At 45.0% G+C, this 24,076-nt stretch overlaps 1 protein-coding gene across 1 annotated transcript in view; it reads left to right on the forward strand.

Annotated features, from left to right (window-relative positions):
* Nucleotides 1-2,594: 2,594 nt before the first annotated feature.
* SPATA7 (spermatogenesis associated 7) overlaps nt 2,595-24,076 on the forward strand; it is a 504,965-nt gene continuing 483,483 nt past the window's right edge. Inside the window, exon 1 of the mRNA XM_078660014.1 lies at nt 2,595-2,731. The gene's annotated coding sequence lies outside the window, so the exon portion shown is untranslated. The remainder of the gene's footprint in view (nt 2,732-24,076) is intronic.

The following is a 24,076-nucleotide window of genomic DNA, read 5'->3' on the forward strand; positions in this document are numbered from 1 at the left end:
AGCCCGCCCCGCGGTAATTAACCCATCGCTACAGCTCGCGGCCTTGCTGTAGTAAGGTCAATCTCCCTGGGCATGTATGCAGGCAGGAGATTGCCAGTGTCTCGTTTTGAGAGTCAGTGTTGGTGACTGAGACTCTGTGGCGCCTTCAACAACAGGAACACCATCTACCGCCTGTACAGGAGGCGGGCACATTGAAAAGTAAGGAGAGACTTAGGAGACCGAGACATCTGCTTATTTAGCCGGTGTGCCGCCCACTACTAGGTTTCTGTAAACCAGGCACAAATGCGTGCACGGAGCTCCGTAGAAAAGTTTCATAATCATCTGCGGACGGGCTAAGTACGTACCAGCCAGAGCCTGTGCAGGTCGGGGCCGAGGGCAATTAAAGCGTACTTAATTAGAAAAAGAATAGCAGGATGTTGGACCTGCAGATAGCACAAAAACATTGGTAAAAGTATGATAGACACAGATTTTTCCCCAGATGACGAGATGCCAGCTCCTACTTTCTGCGAGTTACACAGACTCATGCCAACCTGCCATGTTTCTACACCTGACATACTTGCCTTGCTAACGCTGGTACTGTGTCACGAAGACTTCACAAGGAAGAGGCAGTAAACAGGAATGACTGGCTGTAAGTTCTTTTTTGGATGTTGTGGTTTCCGTTTCTCACCCTTCCAGTACCTCTCAGCAGAACATAGGCTGTGGGTACAAAGGCAGGGCATGCATAACACAGAGCCCCGCGTCTTCCACGGTGCCAGGGAGTCCTGGCTCCTGGGGCCCCCCTCAGCCACATTTCATCTTCGCCTTGAAAATCTCTCTTGGGCCCCTCAGCGTTTGGATCAACCCTTCGACGTCATCTGGGTCAATGGGTGTGTGACATCATTCTTCAGCCCTAGGCATTTTTGTGAATCTGTCAGTGATTATACGTGTATCAAGCAGCCACGTCCATCAGGTGATCTGACAGACAGCAGAGAGAAGCTCTGCAACCTCCCCTCCAAGGTGGGTATCACCTGCGTGTATACCGTGTATCCCATTCCACTAGCAGGAGAACACAGCAGTTGCGATCCTCGTGGGACTTCTGTCCGGCGCTCAGGAGGCCTCTATTACACAGATGCTTGCCCCATGTCGGACGAGAGTTGCCCTGTTCTTCACCTTGGGCTGTAGTTTATTAGACCACGTTATTTCTGGTCCTGATGCTCCATTATTTCCCTCAATGATATTGTGTCTGGTACCAGGTTATTGCCCAGTGAGAGCTGCACATTAGGAGCAGGAGGAAGCCAACTTAACCTGTCCCCAGCCCACTGGGCTGCGGCGCCGCCTCAGCAGCTGCTGTGAGGAGGAGTCTGCAGGCGGCATGACAAGTGCCAGAGAGTGAGCGCAGGTAAAGCATATTTATCCTAATTAAACTAAGTAAACATTATTTGTGCCACAAATTATGTGTTAATTGCTTATAAGGCTAGTAGACTGTGCAACTTACTCTTTTAATACACAATTCAGTTACTCAGTGGGTGTCTTTTTAAAAAAAGAAATTACAGCCTGGGGCTGGGCTGTGACCCCTAGGCTGTGAGTGTACCTCTCCTGTCCTTCGATTTCTGGTGTTTTGCTGAAGTTCTGAGACCTTCTTAGTGTTTCTTGTTGCTCAAATGGGTGTAATGTCTAATATTTAAGTGTTTCCCTGGTCTTCATTGCTTGATTTTGCTTGTGACAAAGTGTCACTCATAGTCGTTGAAATGTCACTCATAATGGCACTGAAATTATGAAAATGTCACACACAGCAATTTGAAACCTTGGCAGCTATGTATTTGCTGCTCCAACTAAGCTCAGAAAATAAAAAGACAAGTGAAAAATGCAGCCGCATTTGTTTTCTTATTTAGCCATGCTGCACATCATCTTGGACAGCAGGGCTAGAAACCATTGATAAAGCAATTATGTCGCAAAGGCTAAACCTGTTGGCTTTGTTAATGTGCTCCCGCACGGAGCATGTTTTACAAACACACCACTAGCAAGCGCTGTCTTTTAATTGACCAGTGACTGATGAAAATGTCACAAGTATCAAGGGAATCCTGCAGCAACACAAAGGCTGCTGGATGCATATATAACAGCTCAAACGACTCTAGTAGTAATAAGCGGCTGAAGCAGACAGCTATGTGCATTTACGCGGCACCAAAAAAGGTAGATCTGGGTGCGCACGGCCGTCGGCGGTACTCCTACTTTCGGGCATTTACACCTATAAAGAGACTGCCGAGGGAACGCTAGGAAACAGAGGACGTTATAGCTCACAAAGGACGTTATAGCTCCCTAGCGTAGCGTTCCCTCGGCAGTCTCTTCGGCACGGCGCCGCGCATAAACTTAAATTACTGAAACAGGGCTTCTGCTGAGACACTGCTTAAATGCCACAGCTTCACACGTCGTTGCTAGGGACGCAGAACAGTTCCAGCCTATAAACACAAGGCTGGATAATTGGCTGACTTGCAGATGGTGACGTTTTCCGGGGCAGAATGGCGAGCTCTTCCGGGACACTAGCTGGGCGGTTCTTAGAGGATGGGCGGGCCGTCCTTTCTGTAAGGGTTGCTTTTTCCAACCATTCGGAGGGGTTTCTTGGAAATACAGTCGTAAGACCCTCCCAAATACGCCCCTTTGCCTGTCAATCAATTTGAAACCAGCTGTTTTATTATCTTCTCTTGCCTTGGTGTATCACACAAGCAGTCGGATGAGAAAGATCGTCTGTCGAAAGGTAAGGACCACTTCGGGAATCTCACGTTTAGTTGGTGGGTTGGCATGTAGGCATAATAATAATAATAATGATGAGTTTCCCAGGCGTTGGTTATTCAGAACCGTTATCCAGAGCTGGCCTTTTTCAGTGTCAGAGGGAGCATAACATGCAATATTGACTTTCAGTTTAAGTAACCCATATTATAGCTGCCAAGTTAGCATTTTGCTTATGTGTGCCTTTTCCAGGTTTTCAGTTTTCTTATATGTGACATTTTAAAACCTAACGTGCGACATTTTGAGTGACAATTTGTTGCGAGAAAACATATTCAATCATCCTCAATCAAAGTCTGTTTATTTTGGATTTATAATGCGTAAAACAATTATAATGCAGTATCTCTTAATAAGGTTAAAACTTAACATTGTATTTGATTGCACACAAGATGCCAGTTGAAAAATTCTCAGGTAAAGTGCATTAAACAGGTCGTCAGTGTGGTGTGCAAATCAGCAAAGTGCAATGTCTCCAGTAGCTGTAACAGGAGAATGACCATTTAGTACCCCAGCAGAATAAAATGTTAAAATCGAAAACAAATGTCAATAAAATATTAGATTAAAAAAATCCAGACTAATGTCAGTTGCTGCTAAGAAAGCTGCCCGCATCGCTAGCAAAGTATCTTTTGCATGTAAGCCATACAGCGTATAAAAATTTAGCAACACCTATAACAATCGTATGTCCGGTATCAGAGCATAGGATTCTTAATCTAACTTCATACTGTCCGAAACCTAGCAATTGGCACAAAGGTTTGATCCACTTCTTGCGTGGAATTGTATACACACAACAAAAGAAAATAAGAACTGGTGCAGTTTTTCAGACTCCAGCTTACATGATGGACAAAAAGTGCTTGTGCATGTGTTATTTCCCCTGTTGATGGTGAAACTATAGATAGGTTATATACCATATCTGAATTTTAGATACAACTACTTAGGTAAAAAGAACTGGGATAATGTCAAAGAAAAATTAATACGCAGGGATGTTTTTGTGTTCTAAAAAATGATGAGTCAAACTTTCCCCCTTACAGCTCTATATTTCCTCTCGCAATAAGTACTCCCGTAACCTTCCTTTATCAATAGTTTAGGTCAGGGGTCTAAAACCATTTCTGGAATGCCAGCTACTTATGATCAGTGAAAATTGTTGTGAGCTACTGAAGGCCAAGTAACTCGCTCATTGTTACCAGCCATTCCCTCGCCCAGCTTCATTGACTTTAAACCTAATGTCCTTGGAGCCCGATACTATGGTTTGAACAAAATGATGTGACTAGGGGTACTGTGATAGGGCTGCCATGTGTGTCAGTGAGTGTGTGGTCTGTGGGGATGTATGAACATGTGTGTGAATGAATGAAATATGTGAATGTGTGACTGAGAGCCTGTGTCATAAGTATTTGTAGCACAGGACATACCTTTCACCATATGTGGCACCGTTACACTCACAAACATACAATAATATTTTTTAAATGGGAGAACTTTAAAGTGCAGAAAAATGTTCTGCAAAAATGTTCATAATATGGAAAAAAAAATTGCACTCTAAATTTCTCTCATTCAAAACAATTGCTGTATTTTTCACTTATAAATATGGCAGCATGTCGAACAGCCACTGCGATCAAGATGCCTGATGTGTGTAAATGCAACACTTTGAAATGGGAGAAAATCAAACTGAAGAGTTAACTATTTGTGTACATGCATTCCATAGAACTCATCGTTTTAATTTTCTCCCAAGTCAGTATGTCTTTTCAAAAAGAAAGCATATTACTCCCAGTGACCTGTAGACATGGTGCCATATTTAATACAGGAAAATACATTCGTCTGTTTAAATGTGCGGAATTTAAAGTAAAGAAACATGCTTCATAAAACATTAGGACTTAATTGGCTTAATTTAAAAGAGAAAAATATTAAGACAATGTTTCACAGAAACATTTTTCTTCACTTTAAGTTCTCCAATATAAAATAAAATTACTGTATTTTTCAGTTATAAATAAGGCACTGTGTCTACCATCCATTGGAAGCAAGATGCCTACTGTCTGTAAATCTGACACTTTGAAAATGGAGAAAATTAATAGGAAGAGTTAACAATCATTGTTAACTCTTTATTTTAATGTCTCATTTTAAAGATTTCAGAAATATCATTTTGTTCTTACGTTCCAATATTGATTTAAGAACTATTTTTATTTAAGACTTAAATACCTCAGTGCTTCAGTTCTGAACCTCTGTGACCCATAAGGATCATAAATCTGAGCGGCACACTCCTTGTTATGAGGCCCTGCTTCCTGCAGCCTGATAATAATGTAAAATAAATATAGCCTTTACTTAACTTAAAAAGGAAAACACAACCCTTATTTATTGAAGTTATTAGTTAAAAATAAACTCAAGGCTGGGAGCTACTTTGAAGGCTTCTGCGAGCTACTGGTAGCTTGCAATCAACTGGTTGGAGACACCTGGTTTAGATATTTTACAGGCTTCATCTGGAGAGGAAATTGAGTCTTAAATTGTGTAACCTACTTTTAATACAGGATAGCAAAGGAATTCTCAGATGACCCTGAGAGCTTAATAATTCCTTTAGTAGGAGCCTAAACCTAGACAAGAGTCTATGCCAGTATAGCAAAGATATCAGCATCAAAGTGAAAGAGATCAAGTATTACTAGTAATGGAAGACGGGGGGTACTCTGTGGGAGATTTATAAGGGAACTGAGGACTTATTTTCCACCAAAGTAACCCCATTGTCTTTTACATGACCCCATAGTTCTGAACCGTAAAGGGCCAAACCTTTAGCTTTGACATTGCAGATTTCTACAGTTGGGGAGAGGATTCTAGATTTAATTTGCTTTACAAGTTTGAGGACAGCCCTGGTTTCCTGCTGTAGCTTTAGTGTGCTCTTACATATGTGTAACGTCCAGTTAACTTTGTTTGATGATCTCACTCCCAGATAGACAAAATCTTACGTTTGCTCAAGCGGTACAATCTGCACTGTAATGGTAGTTCTCACAGCTTCTTAGGGATTTAACGCCATAAACTTGGTCTTGCTAATATTTAGCCCAAACCCCCTATCAGCACAGAATACTAAAACAAGCATTTACAATGCAATGGTCTCTGCAACATTAAAGGTAGAGCTATTGGCATTGCTCATGATTTTTTTTTTAAATCATAAATAAATGGCATTGGCATTTACATTGCCAATAGCTTAATCACTTGCATATGCGAGACCTATTGCATTAGCACCCACACACAGAGTAAGTAGTATAGTAGTAGAGTGTTCTTTCTGTAAGTTATGGTGTATATGCCCGGGCGGATGCAGGGTTTCTGATTGAAAGCCTGGGGGCAAAGAATCCCCCACACATATACGAGCTATGCAATGACCTCAACAAGTATCAACAGTGCTCATTAGAGTGAAGTTCAGGCTTTCGTGCCTGTTCAAAATCCCTGTGGGCTCTGCTGGCCCTGCACCTTTGCTGGGGAGGGGGGCGAGTTAGGGGGCACGTGACAATCAGATGTTAACAGTGCAACTAGTAACGAGTGCAGTTAATACAAACTTACAGGCTACAAATGTTGAGGGACCAGTAGAGTACTGCGTGAAACCTACAGCAACAGAACACTTCCTAAAACTTGCAAGTGCACGTGCACAGGCGACAAAGCACTCCTTGGAGCTAAACACACAGTATGCAAAATACTTCATGAAACAAAAAAAAACCACATACAGTCACCCAAGCGGTGCATGAATTCTAAATGTAGAATATCTGCAGACACCAAAACACAGCACTTGTCTTACAGTTCACAGAATACAGCAGCCAGCAAAAGAGTTTAAAACGCTGCATGTAACTTTTAGTCCGCCTTTCACTGCGCCAAGATCGAGGTTGCACGTGCCCGCAAAGTGTCAACAAAACTCGGAGTGATGCCCCAAGATGCAATCACAACAGCACACTCTGAACTTACCCAGGGGATGAGACTTCTAAGTTGAGTTCACAGCTGCGCCTCCGGTCTCGGACCCTGACCCCGGGCAGGCCAGGTCAGACCCTACCCTGGCTCGGGGGGCTTCTCTTACGTCCTGGGGCTGCGGTGTGACTGCTGGACAAGGAACAAGAATGCTGCAAGGCATCTCCTGGTAGAAAGGAGGGAGTGTCCTTCAGAGGTGTGGGTGTCTGCTCAAAACACAGGGTAAAGGGCTGGAGGTCGGAGGCAACGGAGCAGGGGCGTCGCCGCCTGTTGAATGAGGAAAGGGGTCATTGGGTGAGGGGAGGGGAGCGGTTGGGGGCTGAGGGCGTTTGTCGTCCCCCCCCCAACTAACGACCTGCAGAGTTCTGGACTGCAGCTGCCCAGCTGAGTGTATAGGAATGCAGCCCCTCCCCTCCAGCCACTGCAGAGCACACTCAACGCGCCCCCCCACCACGCTATCGTACCAAGAGACAGCCATGCCACCTTTGACCGTAATGGCTACCACCCTCAGACTCAACTCTCAGGGAAAACATCCTTTAACATACTAGAGCTGACAGACACATCCCAGCAGCTCATACCTACGGCGGTTCGACTCCCGTCCATCAGAAAAAATACACACGCATGTCCAGTCCAGTCCAGTCCAGGACAAATGCACAACATTTGGAGGCTGAGAAACAAAACGTACCTGCTCCTTAATCTGACGGGCAGGTCATTTCCACGGTTCTGGACAACAGACGAGCTTTCACCGAATCAGAAGCCGGAACAGAGTGTGAGGTACACCTTATTTCTCTGTTCCGATTTCTGATAGGATAAGAGGGCACATAAATTGGCAAGCCCTGAATCTCCATTATTTATCGGGCACGCTGCACTGCCTTAGCCAGTGCAAGCATGCCAGATATGTATTGTGCCAGTGTAAGGTTGGGCCGTATCAGCCCCCGCCTAACACATGCGCAATCCATTCATTGGAGCCCTCACCTGCTGCTGGCAATGGGATATGTCCGCTTTTACATGCAAATAAACGACCCATGAGAGCATTTGTTTCCATGTGAAAGCTGTACATTTTGGTCACCTGTTGCTCGCGCACTAGCTAAATACAATAAACAATGACTCATTTTAACGCTGCTCAATGTATCGACCTTGGCAGGATAAAAGACTGAGTTGACCCTACCGGGATTCAAACTTTAAATGTGCAGGTCACAATTGTGCATAGTGCTCAACTCACTAAGCTATCTTGCCGACATACGCTAGACAGCGATATATTTCTTATAATTTAATTACCGGCGGAGTTGTTCATTGGGCTTAGATGCGCTGCTGGTCCTGGGTGTGACCCCAGGCCTGCCATTACCCAGCACTTTGACTAACAGACGCTTCTATCCTGTCTCCGACTTCGTGTATGTAAGCCCGTGTAAATCAGCAGCACTGCCGCCGTCTCGGTTCTGCCTCCAACATTATCCATGACCGAAGGCGAAGCACTTTAGCTCCCGCTTCTGTTCAGTCGACTGTAATGAGGTCACATGGCAAACGGAACACCGCAAGTTCTGTTAGGAGAGCTAAGTAGACGAGAGAGATGGCAGCTCCGTGGGCAGAGAGTGGGGAGAGAGTGGGGGGAGGTGAGCAGCGGAAACAAGAAATGGGCACGCATAGAAGGCGCGAGGCGACAAGGAGGAGACAGACGGAAAGAAATAGGAACCTGGGAGGGAATCGTAATAGAGAAAGAAGTAAAGAAGAGAAGAGGGTGAAAATGAAAGGGTGAAGAGGGCGGTGATAAAGTAGAGGAAAACAGCAACCAGGGGGAAAGGGGGTTAACAAAACAAGTATTTAAAAAAACAAATGGCTGCAAGCAGGGAAAACGTGCGGAGACGCCAAGAAAAGCACAGGGAGGTAATGAGACGGCAGGGAAGGAAAAGCCCCGTTTGCCATCCAGTTGGCTTGCCGCCAAGCAGCACGACCATCTTTCTCCGAGGCTTGGCAGAAAGCCTCGGAGAAACACACGGTCATTTTCAGATTCGGGGGCGTGCTTTTAGGTTTGAGTGACGGATGACGTCACAGGTAGAAAGAAGCTAAAAAACACGCCCCAAATCCGAAAAAGACGGGGCTTAAGGGGAGTGACGCCCCTCTCCTCCAATGGCTGGCCAGCATTTACTAGGCCAGCCAATGGAGAAGAGGGGCAGGTTCAAGCCCCCTTACTAAAAAACATTAAATCTTCGGAGCTCCGCCCCCACTGCTTACAGCAGTGCGACGGAGTCCTCGACCTAAAAACAGTCTACTACAGCCTGAAGCCTGAAATAAAAAGTGTATTGTCCGCAAACAAGAGCGTGGGAATTTAAGTGGCACTTATTTTTGAAGCATCATTACCAGGAAAGATCGTTGATATATAGAGTGAAGAGGAGCAGAGTCAGAATGCAGCCCTGGCAGACTCTCTTCTCAATTTAAAAATAATCGGATAACTCTCCCCTATTCCCATACCTGACATGGGAGTTTGAAAAGAACCTCTAATATCTTTTCTGGGACCCCCATCAGGACTAAGACCTCCCATAGCTTATGACAGGAATGAAATTGAATGCTGATTTTAAACCAACAAAAGCCACGTGCAAGTTGCCCTTTTCCAGCACAAAATCTTTCCAGTAAACAATGCAGAAACAGAATAGTTGGTCAATTGTACTGGTTTTTGGTCGAAAGCCAGAATGAAGGTATGTTTAAATGCGATTCTCGACAACCCATTCAGACAGTTTCCCCAGAAGTTGTTGACAGAAAAGCTTCTGTAATGCATCAATTAGGCTGATGGATCTATAATTGCAGGGACCGCCCGCGGGGCCTTCATATATATGGAAACAGTTTCCGCATTCTGCCAAGATTTTGGTATGGGACCATCATCCAGAATAGAGCGAGAGAAAAGGTTAAGACAATGACCCCATATATATGGCTCAGCATGTCTAAATCACCCAGGATGCAGCCAGGGCCGGGAGCCTTCTCTGGGGCTATTGTCTTTAGCATCTCAAGACAATAGATAAGTTGAGAGGTGTTAGTCTTTTGTTTGATTTAGAGAGCCCCTTAATTTGCAGCCACACTTCGAATGGCTCCCATTTCTATATAGCGGCTCTCAAAATGCTCGACCCACACCTACAATTGGATATTGTAGACCACTGATCAGACAGCATGTCGACTGCCTTGTGTGATTATTCCCCAGAAGATCTTGAAGTCTCCTACTTTGGCTGCTTGCACCAGGTCACTCCAGACCTCGTTCTCCCAGTTTAGTTGGCATTAGTCAGCTCCTCTTTGTACTTCCTCTGCACCAGGGTGAATTCTACACGATTGTTAGCTTTTATAGACCTAACTAGATCAGCTTTTGAAAGCTTGCACTCACTTGCTAATAAACCATGGATGTTGGACGACGCTTTTATAATCCCTTGATAGCAGGTCATGTAAGCCAGTAAACTTTTCCTTGTGGTGTGAACGTATAAAAAGTGGGTCTGCAACAGATTGCAGTTATGTTCATTTAAGGAGATGATTGCGAACAATGCATCGTTGTGTGCATTATAATTTCTAGAACAGGGGTCTCCAATATTTTCTGTAATAAGTGCTAACTACTTTTATTCAATGAAAATCCTCCCAAACTACTAATATTATTAGAGGTGGGATAGTTACTGCATCAAACAAGATTACATTAGTAGCCATCATATGCCGATGTAATGAATAGTGATCACTTCTGTGCATGAGGCATGGTTGCGAGCAGTAATGTAAAAATGCTTTGTCAGTGTAGAATGCCTCTGCATGGATAATACATAACAGCCGTAAGTGCAATGTCTCTGTCACCAAGTTAATAATTACAGTAATACCTTTCCCCAATATAATTCGATTTTTCTCACTCAATTATCCACTTTAAATATATTTTGCAAATGTAACTATTTTTCTCCACAAATCAGCTTATGAGTTCTAAAAATGCACAGATTTTCCTCTCCAATGCATACTTTTCAATTTTGGTATACAAATATCATTAATTCAACTAAGCACAAGTGTCTAACTTATTTAACTAGACGGCACACAGGAGGGCTACTTACATGTATCTAGAGAGAGCTACCTGTGGGTCACGAGCTACTTGTTGGAGATGCATAATCTAGAAAGTCCTCAACACCGCAACACTGCACCTGCAGGTTCACTACTCTAATTCCTTTCATGCAAAGTGCGCATGTGAAAAGTCAGGTCTGGCTGTAGGTGTCAGTTACATAAGACATGACACATGGTCAGTCATGTCATGGACTTAGTACCTTACCATAATAATTGATTGAAATTGGTATTTACAATAGAGTATGTACATAGATTGAACTGCGTTTCCCATCCTCAACTAGAGACAGTATAAAATATTGCAAATTGTTTTAACTAGAAGTTTTTGGATATTATTGATGACTAATGTAGCGAACTAGCAGCCAGTACTCTGGGCCGGTGTACTATCGAGCTCTGTACCCCATCCAGGTCTGTCCCCCCCCCCCCCCCCCGTTTTGCGCATGCGCAAGAATGGTGCGCATTCGCACATTACGGCACATGACGTGGCACAACGCCCACCATCATTCCATGTACCCCCTAAAGTTTCGCATTTGCGCATGCTCTATTCAAAACATGCCCTGGCGTTGTGCGCTGCGGGTGCTGCTCTGCAGAGGCGAGAGAGGGCACTCGCAGGAGAGAGTGCTGCAGGACGGGGAGCCCATGGGAGGGAACCCCAGCACTCCCGCAGGCTACTGTGGGGGCGCCCGCACACACGCCCGAGGAAGGGTGGGCTGGGGGGCGCTACCGTGCACCCTCCCTGCTGTGCACCCCTGCCCGGTCCCTCACACCACCTCTGACGGACGGTGAAAGGCTACTCTGGGGGCGCCCCCACACATGTCCGAGGATGGGGGTCTACAGTACACCCCTGCCAGGGCGGAGGATGGGGAGGCACTCAGCCTGATCCTCCCCCACCCTTAAAGGATCTATGTGGGGTACCCCCTCGGCTCTTAGACAGTGTCGAGGATGGGGGCCCCCACCCGGGCGGCACACTACTCGCCTCCCCACACTTCTGAGTACGGTGAAGGGCTACTGTGTGGGGCCTCACGCGCCTCCCCCGCCGCCGTAGGATGGGGGGGGGGTCCTGCGAGAGAAGAAGGGGCTCCTCCCGTTTGTTGGGTGGGTGGGTGGGCGGGAAGCCACTATGGTGTGTGTAGGGCGGGTACAAAGCTCGATGGGGAAACAGCGGCAGATAGGCCGAACCTATCAAAATCTGCACCCCCGTGACGTAGGGGGTACAGAGCTCGATGGAGGTACAGCGCTCCTTAGAACACCGGACTAATGTGAAATGACAGCTGTGTGTGAGGCCAGTACCAGAAACCCTAATTCACCATGCCACAGGAAGGAGAGGACGGCAGGCCGATACTTTCAATGTTACTATGTATCAGTTTTTTATTTAAACAACGTAGCTGGGCCCAGGCTGAGATCTCCATAGCAACCCACTTCTCCAGGCCCGGCTTACACTCTGGCATGTGTATCAAGACTCTGTTGCAGCGTTTCGTTCCAAATAGGATCTAGCTTCAAGGTAATGTGTGACAATAGCATTTTATTGTGATTATGCAGACACCAGCACTTAAATGTGTTACAGTAGCCTGTGATACGCATTGTACTTGGCAGGCCTGGCACATTTTGGCATACACGCACAATAAGGATGTAATAACTGATTGAAGACATAGGCCATTCTGGTGGGGAGCTGCTAAATGTGACCAGGCAAGCTGCATGCATGGAGCTGGAGGTTAGGTTAGATGTTCTCACTGGCTGAGCAGACCCAGACCCTTTTGCATCCCCTCTCCTTTAGGGCCATCATCATCCATTTATTTTTGACAGTACCCCAACTACAAAATAGTGCGTTCTCCTTGCATCAGGTTTTCTTGTAAGCAAAAATGGTAGCTTTAGGACATGCAGCTGTTTGACGTCTCATTTAATGAAACTATCTTACTTAGATTGACCGCATCTTTCCAGGTAATAATTGACATTGTTATGATTAGGTCGAGCCTAGCGCAGTTCGCATGCGCTGCTCTAGGAAAACGACCTCTAGGAATCACTCTGGACTTTCCACACACTCGTGCGTGTGATTTGTTTTCTTCATTATTTAAATTGGTCTTTGCGTGTGTCTTTCTAATAAGACAGAACCCAATTGGGCAAAGGCGGCTGCATGTCCCACCTTTCCCAGTAAATGTACCCGCCTACGTCTTGCGGTATGAGCAGGGGCGCCATCTGTTCGGGGTCATGTAACCATCTGTTTTTAATTAGCTCATTCACCCCACTGCCGTGCTCAATCGCCCCGATTCTCTCTCATGCCATTCTTTTTAACCAATCCTCCCTTCCCATGCCACATGCACATTTTCTGTTTGCAATGAGAAACTTGTGCATTCGCTGTCAATGCTAGGCCCATTGCTGTTGACTTGTAGAAGGAGGAAGGCAATCTTAACTTTAAGGCAAGCACCCTATTAATCTTATGTTTGACCTCACAACCGCAGGTTCGAGCTCCAGCGCGTCTGCTCAGCCTTTCATCCTACTAGAGGCCTACAAACTAATTAACATTCATTTGGTTGGCAATAAACATCTGTTACTCAGCACCAAGATGCAGCATACTCCAGCCCCGCCTTTACTTGCACACTGGGATAGCTCACTTTCACCTCCTTTCAATTTCGGCTCCTGATTTTCTCTACTGTGCTCGCTTTCAGATTTGGTACTGGCATTATATAATGCAATCTTAACTTTAAGGCAAGCTCCCTCTTAATCTTATGTTTGACCTCACAACCGCAGGTTCGAGCTCCAGCGCGTCTGCTCAGCCTTTCATCCTACTAAAGGGCGACAAACTAATTAACATTCATTTGGTTGGCAATAAACATCTGTTACTCGGCACCAAGCTGCAGCTTACTCCAGCCCCGCCTTCACTTGCACACTGGGATAACTCACTTTCACCTCCTTTCAATTCGGCTCCTGATTTTCTATACTGTGCTCACTTTCTGATTTGGTACTGAGTTGGTACTGGCAAATATATAATAGGAGCCATCAGCAGCGGCGTGCAGGCTGTCATCTGTTTTGGGTCAGGTTTCATTTCCAGACCCTGCTGCTTTCATCAGAAGGCGCGTCCCCGCAATCCCACCTCTACAAAAGTGCGCTTTCATTTTCTCTAAAACACAAAGGAACAGAAACAAAATCAATTACGGTGACATCTTACTTTTCAGCGGAATCGTCAGTACCGTCTAATGAGCGGGACTTGGCCAACAAGCCTACCCTGGAAGGCTACAAGCAGCTGCTACCATAGTTAAAGCTCCTTAAAGCCCACTCATGTCTTGGTAAGAAAGGGAACAATCCTCGTGGGGTTTCAGTAAATAGCTACATTGTGATGCTTAACCATTTGTTGACCGGATGATCATGCTTCTGGTTAAACAAAACAGAAGAACTTTAGCAATTAGCATTTTACCCTAACTGTTGTGGAGAAAAAACAAACATCTCCAGCTGGTAGGCACAGCGTAACTCTACAGAGTGCATCTTTTCACTCCCCCACCTCAGAAATCTGCAAGCACTTCTCATTTCATTCCTTTTTATTTTTTACATTATGTAGCACGAATGAAGGTATCAAAGCACTTTACATGAGTACTAGTTCCTTTACAGAAATCTGCCCGGTGGGTGATAATATGCTGCATGGCTAAACACTTATAAGATCCCAAAGGGGAGACCTATTGGCTATGCCAATGCTTGTTTTTGTATTCTTGTTTTGCTACCATTGAAATATTAGATGATGAAAAGTTCAGAACTGGAAACAGTACCCTTAATGACCTGGAATGATGTGGTCATATTAATCTCACTGGGTGTGATAATATGTGCTTTATGCTTGTATTAAACCTGAGCGTATGTGTAGTAGTTTTGTTAATCTGAAGGACTACACGCCCCCTTCCTCTTCATTTTACCGTTGCTTTCTTTTGCACCGTAACAATTTTAACACCTCATCAGTGGATAACAAGGAACACGTCTCAGCAAGTGTATAATAGCGTACTGCTTTTGCCAAAATCCTCTATCTCTTTGAATTCATAAATCTGTTGGTGTGCCTCCACCCCCACATGCAGAGAACTGTTTTTCTGCTTTGAGGAAGCTCAGTATTACTTATATACACTCCAAACCTGTGCATTACAAAACAAGCATTTACAATGCAATGGTTTCGCCTTTTGAAAAGTTTGAGCTGTTGGCATTGTAAATGACAAATTTTTTATTTATGTGTTGGTTTTGAGAATAAATAAATAAATGGCATTGTCATTTACAATGCCAATAGCTTAATCTGAACTTGAACTGAAAGGGTCAAAATAAACACCATTTTAAATAGTTACTTCAGAGACGAGCACTTACACACGTTGACCTTCCAGGCACCCGGATCTCATATTTTACCATTGGCCACCACTGTGTACTTCATATATTTGATCCCATAGTTGGAAAAACGTGGTTGTGATAACTTTGCAGTAAAACCCCACTGAGCTACATTACCAACTTAGAGAGCTAGGAGGCAAAGTTCTACTTGAGAGGCTCCGAGGCTGCGTGAACTCTGCTTGCACAATGACCCTTCCTATTAATTCGGCTCACGGAAAGACAAGCCCTGAAATAATTATTAGGAGTTATTGTTTTTTTGTTTTTTTACCCCCAATAATAGAGGTCTTCATTGGCCATACAAAACAACTTCGTATCTCCCAAATCACGCATTAAAGTACTAGACATCGCATATGGGATCAGTGTGAGGGAGGAGTTAATGTGAGGGTACTGGCACTCTTTTAGGAGCAAACAGATATTACGGTAGTGCTTACCAGCACGTCTGTATTTCCATTTAAAAGCACAGGGTGGTGATTACAAGCAGTGCCATTGGGCAAATCTCCTTTTTTATTGGACCAACCCTGTTATCTGAGGACTTGAGCTGTTTTCCACATTCTGCTATAAAGTGTCTGTCCATTTCCAGACAGAGGGATCAAGCCCTGGTGCGATGCTCCCCCACAGGCAGGAGGCTGGTGTTTGTGCGCACCTGCTCGTACAGGAGACTTCCTGATTTCCGATGCGACCCTTATCAGGGAGCTCCTGGCGCAGCGCCGAGAAGCTTCAGGCCGGCGGGAGACAGGGCAAGTTGCCACCCGAGCACAACCTCGGACCATTAGCATCACCCGTGAGATTCAGCATCCCTCCTTTCACCCCGTACCTTGCTGAACACCTCCAGGTCATCGTCCTCGTCAAAGTCCAACGCATCAGTGCACAGGGGCAACGTGGCAGGTAGGGCTCCCGGGGGCTGGGCTGGGACGTGGTGGCGCAAGGGAGATGGGGGTGCTCCCCCAGTAGGTTCCACTCGCTGGACCTCGGGCCGGCTGACATGGCCCCGGGCAGCGACTTCAGTCATCCAGAGAGCGATTCTGGCGGCTGCCTTCCAGCGCGATGTAAGCCGTGCAGTAATCTTGTGTTTTTTCTCCGTATTTGGAGTGACGCCGGTTAGGCTTTATGTTTACTACTGTATGTTTTTTGTGACGTCACTAGCTCGGATCGGCGCCACATATTTGGGGTTGACGCAGATCGGTACGGGATGTGAAAGGATATATATGGGGTGTGAGAGGCGCTGGGTGATGGATCTGTTACGTGTGCGTTTCAAATGCAGGCACATATTGTGTTTTTTTGGAATTGCAGCAGGCATGACTCGTGCGGGATTTCAAGTTTCATTTCACGGGAAATGGCAGCGCGAGGGCAGTTTCCTGGGGAGAACGGAACATCTCGAGCATCCGCTCAGCCCCATCTCCATGAAAAAATGGCGGCCGCAAACATCAGGCAAAAAAAAAAAAAGTAAACACCCACTGCCTCATGATGCACGAAAATGGGCGGAGAGGGAAAAAATCGCCGGAATGCCCACGAATCGCCTCGCACAATGACGGACGCCTCTCTCTTCCAATGGCTAGCCTCCATTTATGGAGCTAGCCAATGGAAGACGGAGGCGGGACAGCCACCACATACTATTCTCAAAAGATTTCGCCTGCGCGAAACGCTGCTGCGCAGCTGTTCGCCAGGCGAAACCTAAAATGGATTATGCCCATAGATGCTGTTGTCGATGTAGCTGCTGAGCAGATGTGATAAAACATTAAATAAACCTCGTGATTCTAGCTACTATAATGGACACCAACTTACAGTCTGAATGACTGTAGAATGCAAACAACTAAATTTGGTTTCAGCAAATATATATTTTCTAGGAAATCGGCATTCTGGAAACGGGAACACCGAGATACAGGTCAATGGACGTATCAAGGTCCGCGTAGCAGCGTTTGGATGTGTCACTAACAGCGAGATAACACTTACTAATTCGTTATTCTTGATCCTTTTGATTATAATTTTGGCACAACATCATATACCCAACGATGTGAAACTCTGGTCTTTTATTACTATCATAGAAGCTTTTCCACAACAAATCGTTTGCTTTTTGATAAGCATACTTGTCAGCTCTCAACAGGATAAACAATATATTCGTTTGAGCCTTGAAAAAGCCCTGCGGGCGAAACGCGCGTCGGCTGCTGCTGTATATTCTGAAAATAAAGTGAAAAGTGGCAAAAAAGACCAGATTTTTGGGACTGTGATTGAAGCACTTCTTGGAGCCTAAATCTTGGAATATTGGAACAATGAACCGTTGGAAGCTTATTGGTGGGCGACTGTCCCACAGTGATCTTTATTCTTTGAATAACCTCTGTTGTTTTTGGGATTATAGATATAGTGATAGAGTGTGCTCTGGTGCAGCTTCAATATCTTTAATGATGATCATCAACAACAACCACAGCGGAGAGAGCTGCAAGATCTAGTGTCTGAACAGGCTTAGATGTCAAATAAGAATGTTTCTGTAACCCCTCACTACTGAAATGTACTGCATTCTTCACCGTAACATCACTATGACCATTATTACCCCCACCTAGAAGAAAAATATATTTTACAGTTTGTGGTGATGTATGGTCAGCTTTGGAGCAAAAACAGCCTGGAGTCGGGCTTACCTGCTCCAGTCAGGGACAGAAGATTGCTGAAGCACTAGGATACTCGTGCTGCTTTCTCTGCTTGACTATTACAGGCTGATGGTTGTGTCCACTCCTGTACTTGGAGATTAGGTGTGTTTGCATGTGTAAGTATTCACAGTGTGTTTTTTCCTGTCAGGGGAGCTGTGCTGTGGGGCTGCTGCATCATTTTTACTGTTCCTTTGGAATTATTGTGTGTTTCTGTGTTCATCCCTGTGCGTTTTGTTTTTTGTGTTTGTCGATCAAAGTTAGATGTAGATCGTTTAATCACCCTGTCTGCATGTCAATTCTTACATATGATGCAAGCTGTGTGCATGTTGTTTGGTAATGTAATCTAATGGTTTTGTTTATTGGTGTGTTACTAGGCCACAATCGCTGGGACTTAGAGCCTGATTATGATGTCAGGCGGACTGCCACTGATATCGGTCTGAGCACCACATTACTATGGGGCAGTCGGACTGCAGCAGTTGGGGGGAAAGACTGACTCCTCCAACAGGATCATCTGATCCCGACGGGGCAGCGGTCAGAATTGTACTTCCGACAGGAGGCGGTACCAAGGCAGGCACTACAGTCGGGATTATGATGTTCCTTTTCGACAGCCTTTTTTATGGCGGTCTGACCGCTATGAAAAGGCTGTCGGAAAGGGACTTTGGATGTCCCAAACAGGATCTGTCCCTCGTGGTCCACTGCAAAGTGGCACAGGGGGCACATGTAGTGCCCCCACGCACATCCATGCACTGTGTGCCATGCACCACATGGTGCATGGCACACCGTGCATGGATGTACGCAAAGTGCTTATTTACTCTGCGGCTTGTGCTGCAGCCCTTTTCCTGGGCCACAGCACAAGCTGCAGTGTAAATGAGCCCTTTCCGACAGCCACCATGGCGGTCATATCATAATTGGGCAGTTGGACCGCCGACTGCTTGTCGGGTGGTCTCCTGACTGCCGCAACAGCGGATAGCGGTCCGACTGCCCGATATTGTAATCGGGCCCTTAGTGTTTTTATAATCTTTTCATGTGTTTTGCATGGGTTTAGTGAACTGTGTTTCCTCGGTTGACACAGACCTGTTTTTATCTCTAAGTTGATACCTGGTTTAGTTGTTGGTTCAAGTTTATGATGGTATCAGATTCTATTTCATGGCTTTGCTTATTCAGAGCCACATTCATATAAGAATGCTGTGGAGACATTACACATGCAAACTTAAAGGATATACTGACAATTCTCAAAAAAATAAGTTTGTTTGAATATTAATTTGTTTTCCACCACTAAAAAGATTTTATCAAAATCCAGTGTTTTACCTACATTTTATCATTTTAAAAAAACCCACTGAAAACGTTAGTTTCTCACAATATGTTGCATTTACAATCTGAAATCAAATCGTTTTTTCTCATATCCCTAATTATGTATCTCGTGGTTGTGTTTCAGCTGTTGCACTCTTTAATTTTCCCCATTATTACATTAAAATATCCCACCCATCCAGAATTACTAATCTAAAAGTCTTCCTGGAAAATCTTACAAATTGGATGAACTAATATTCTGTAAAGGTGAATCCTTCAATAACTAATGCCCCAACCCCATTCTGAAGGCCCACTAACTACCCTACTCCAAAAAAGACTGGTACATTTCATTAACCTTGGCACATCACCCACCTTGGTCCTCGCTACCCAATCATTTGGATTGTCAGCAGGTCTCTTTCTGATCTGCTAAAACCTTGGGACTTTCTTTCATTTCAAAATTATATATGGGAATACAGCAAGAGAAATATTCAATGATGAGGTTATGAGAAAGAAGCAGGTAAGTCCCATGTTATAGGCACAATACAGACTACACGTATCATTGCTAAACAAGAGCATAGGTAAAAATCACTAACCTATCAGTTGAATGGAAGCATATCATAAACATCATAAATCAACAAAACATTCATAACCTAATAAATCAGTGTTTTAGCACAATATTATGTTACATTACATAGACCGCAGGGGTTGTAATAGAGATCCATGACTAAAAAGGGAAAAGCAGACCTCATGGGAGAATCAAGAGTAGAACAAGCATTTGCAATGCAATAGGTCTCGCATTAGGAAAGTTTGAGCTATTGGTATTGTAAATGACGAATTTTTTATTTATGTGTTGGTTTTGAAAATAGCTAAATTAATAGCTTTGTCATTTACAATGCCAATAGTTTTAACTTTCGCAAATGTGACACCTATAGCATTTGTAATGCAATATGTGTTGTATTTACGTGCCTTAGATGTATTGATATTACAAATAGCAATGGCTTTTAATTTTTTTAATAATTAGTACTTAAATAAAAGTTATAGTAATTTATAATGGCAATAGCTTAAACTTTTGTAAATAACTTTTGGGAAGATTATGTTCAGTGTATTTTATTGTGACGAAAATCCAAGAACAGAAGTGAAATATTAACATTTTTTTTGTGACATTTGAAATAAAGCTTGAAACATTGAGAGAACATATTTGAACCAGTTGTTGTTGAATTGAATGGTTGCACAGAGTGATGCTGTGGCGTTCAGTGGTTCGGAGCGATGCTGTGGCATTCATTGGTGCTGAGTGATGCTGGTGCGTTCAGTGGTGCTGAGTGATGCTGTGGCGTTCAGTGGTGCTGAGTGATGCTGTAGCATTGAGTGATGCTGTGGTGCTGAGTGATGCTGTGGTGCTGAGTGATGCTGTGGTGCTGAGTGATGCTGTGGTGCTGAGTGATGCTGTGGTGCCGAGTGATGCTGTGGTGCCGAGTGGTGCTGTGGTGCCGAGTGATGCAGTGGTGCCGAGTGGTGCTGTGGTGCCGAGTGGTGCTGTGGTGCCGAGTGATGCAGTGGTGCCGAGTGATGCAGTGGTGCCGAGTGATGCAGTGGTGCCGAGTGATGCAGTGGTGCCGAGTGATGCTGGGGCGCCGAGTGATGCTGGGGCGCCGAGTGATGCTGGGGCGCCGAGTGATGCTGGGGCGCCGAGTGATGCTGGGGCGCCGAGTGGTGCTGGGGCGCCGAGTGGTGCTGGGGCGCCGAGTGGTGCTGGGGCGTTGAGTGGTGTTGGGGCGTTGAGTAGTGCTGGGGCATTGAGTGGTGTTGAGTGATGCTGTGGCGTGGAGGGATGCTGTGGCGTGGAGTGATGCTGTGGCGTGGAGTGATGCTGTGGCGTGGAGTGATGCTGTGGAGTTGTGCTGTGGCGTGGAGTGGTGCTGTGGCGTGCAGTTGTGCTGTGGCATGGAGTGATGCTGTGGCGTGGTGCTGTGGCGTGGTGCTGTAGCGTGGAGTGGTGCTGTGGCTTGGAGTGAAGCTGAGTGATGCTGTTGCGTTGAGTGATGCTGTGGCGTTGAGTGATGCTGTGGCGTTGATTGATGCTGTGGCGTTGAGTGATGCTGTGGCGTTGAGTGGTGTTGAGTGAAGCTGAGTGATGCTGTGGCGTTGAGTGATGCTCTGGGGTTGAGTGGTGTTGAGTGAAGCTGAGTGATGCTGTAGCGTTGAGTGATGCTTAGTGATGCTGTGGCGTTTAGTGATGCTGTGGCGTTTAGTGATGCTGTGGCATTCAGTGGGGATGTATGACGTTACAACTCATACTTTTACAACGCATGCCATTACAACAAATTTTTTACAACGCAAAAACTTTTACAACGCATGTATTTACAACGCATGTTTTTACAACGCAGGTACCTTTACAACGCATACCATTACAACGTAAGTATTGGTAAGTATATATTACATTTTTTTTAATTTAAAATAATTGAAAATAATATAATTTAATTTAATTTAATTTTATTTTATTTTATTGATTTAATTTAAATTTAATTTTATTTTATTTTTACCTTATACCCCTGTACCCCAAAAACCCCAAACTGACCCTGAACCCTAAAAATACCCCTGTACCCCAAAAACCCAAAACTGACCCTGAACCCTAAAAATAACCCTTTACCCAAAAACCCAAAACTGACCCTGAACCCTAAAAATACCCCTGTACCCCAAAAACCCCAAACTGACCCTGAACCCTAAAAATACCCCTTTACCCAAAAACCCAAAACTGCCCCGAACCCTAAAAATACCCCTTTACCCAAAAACTGAAAACTGACCCTGAACCCTAAAAATACCCCTTTACCCAAAAACTGAAAACTGACCCTGAACCCTAAAAATACCCCTTTACCCAAAAACAGAAAACTGACCCTGAACCCTAAAAATACCCCTTTACCCAAAAACTGAAAACTGACCCTGAACCCTAAAAATACCCCTTTACCCAAAAACTAAAAACTGACCCTGAACCCTAAAAATGCCCCTTTACCCAAAAACTGAAAACTGACCCTGAACCCTAAAAATACCCCTTTACCCAAAAACTGAAAACTGACCCTGAACCCTAAAAATACCCCTTTACTCAAAAACTGAAAACTGACCCTGAACCCTAAAAATACCCCTTAAAAAAACCCAAACATATACATTTTAAAATATAATTATATACTTACCAATACTTACGTTGTAATGGTATGCGTTGTAAAGGTACCTGCGTTGTAAAAACATGCGTTGTAAATACATGCGTTGTAATGGTTTTTGCGTTGTAAAAGTTTCGTTGTAATGGTAGTGCGTTGTAAAAGTTGCGTTGTAATGGTTGTTTCCCATTCAGTGGAGGGATCCGTGAGTGGATGGATGGATCAATGGGTGGATGGATGGATGGATCAGTGAGGGGATGGAAGGTTGAATGGATCTATGAGTGAGTGGATGGATGATGAATGGATGGATCAGTGAGTGGATGGATGCATGGACGAATGGATGGATGGTGGGTGGAGGAATGGATGGAAGGCTCTGAGTGGATGGATGGATGGGCGGTAGGAAGAATGGATGCATGGATGAATGAGTGGATAAACGGATGGATGTATAGATGAATGGTAGTCACCGAGACAACTCAGAGCACATAGTACGCAATCAGTGCCTGCGTCTATGCAAGCCTCACGCACACCTGCCATTATGCAGGATCTGGGTTCTGCCACTATGCTATCTGCGTGGCTCACCCGCCCCGGCTCTCCCTGCTCCCTCCCCTTTGTACAGCGGGAACAGCTGTGCGAATAAATAAGCCTCGAATGACGGCACTTTATGTCGCCCCCGCCGCCACGAGTCTGCTGTAGTGGCTGAAATCGGCCTCAGAACAATGGGAGCCGCTCCGCAAGAGTAAGATAACAAGCATCAAAGGGCCGAGAGAGGGAGAGAAAAGAAAGCGCGAGGGGGAGGGAAATGTAAACAGAAAGGAAATAGGAACCCCTAGGCAGTTTAATGCGCGGTGAACGTTCTGCAAATGGGTTAATTCAAAGGAACATATCAGAGGGGACATGAGGGAGTGGGGAGAAGGGGGAGGGAGTAAAAGAAAACACGGCGAGAAGGACGACCGAAACAGAAAGGGATAGAATGACAGAAGAATAAAATAGTAGAGAAAATCAATGCAGAATGAAGGGGCGAGAAAAGGGGCGAGTGAGGCCGAGAGAGGAGAAAGGGTGTAATGAGTGTAAACGAGCAACGGAGAAAGGAAAAAAGGGAAGGGGTGAGTAGTAAAGAGGAATAGAAGAGGCTGGCAAGAGAGAACATGGATAGAAGTAGGGGGGGAATTAGGTTGATGCCAGAGATAAGGGGTTAGAGAAGATGGAAATGGAGAGAGGGAAGTGGAGAAGAGAATGGGCGGGAGGAAAGAGGTGGAAATGAATAATGGAGGGCGAGGGACACATAGCGATGGAATGGATTTGAAAAAAGTGAGATATTGGAAGAGTGAAATAGAGAGAGGGAAAAGAAGAACATGAGTCAGTAAAACAAATAAGTGTCTGCGGGAAGAAGGGATATCAACTAAGTGAAGGCGCTCAGGTGAAAAAAGTTACGCTGTATAACAAATGTGGCATGTTAGAGAAACATGGTGGCGAGTAAAGGTAATCAATGAGACATATGGTGTGTCACGTAAGTAACGAAGTTCAAAGTGGTGGAAAAGACTCTCTACTTTATATGGAAAAAGATAAGAATAGGCAGTGGTTTGTTGCCAGGAGACAAACGTTGCGTCCAAGATCTTAAAATGCAGCATGCCTGATGTTTCAAAAATGCGGGCTGGTATTTTATGCCGGCATTTGTTCGTGAACAAATTACAGGGTGCCTGGTGGGGGCAGAGAATTAGGCCGGCATCCGTTTGTAAATACATGCCCGGATGGGGCTGGCACAATGAACCCGTATGCAAGATGGTTCAATAAATGCATGGCTGGGAGGCGCGCTGAGCCTGATGCGCAGTGAAGGCTCGTGAATGAGTTAAAAACGGGGAGAAAATGCATTGACAGCATAAGCGCCTTGTGTGCCAGGATCTTTAA

Source organism: Lissotriton helveticus, chromosome 9, assembly GCF_964261635.1.
Source record: "Lissotriton helveticus chromosome 9, aLisHel1.1, whole genome shotgun sequence".
Taxonomy (NCBI): domain Eukaryota; kingdom Metazoa; phylum Chordata; class Amphibia; order Caudata; family Salamandridae; genus Lissotriton; species Lissotriton helveticus.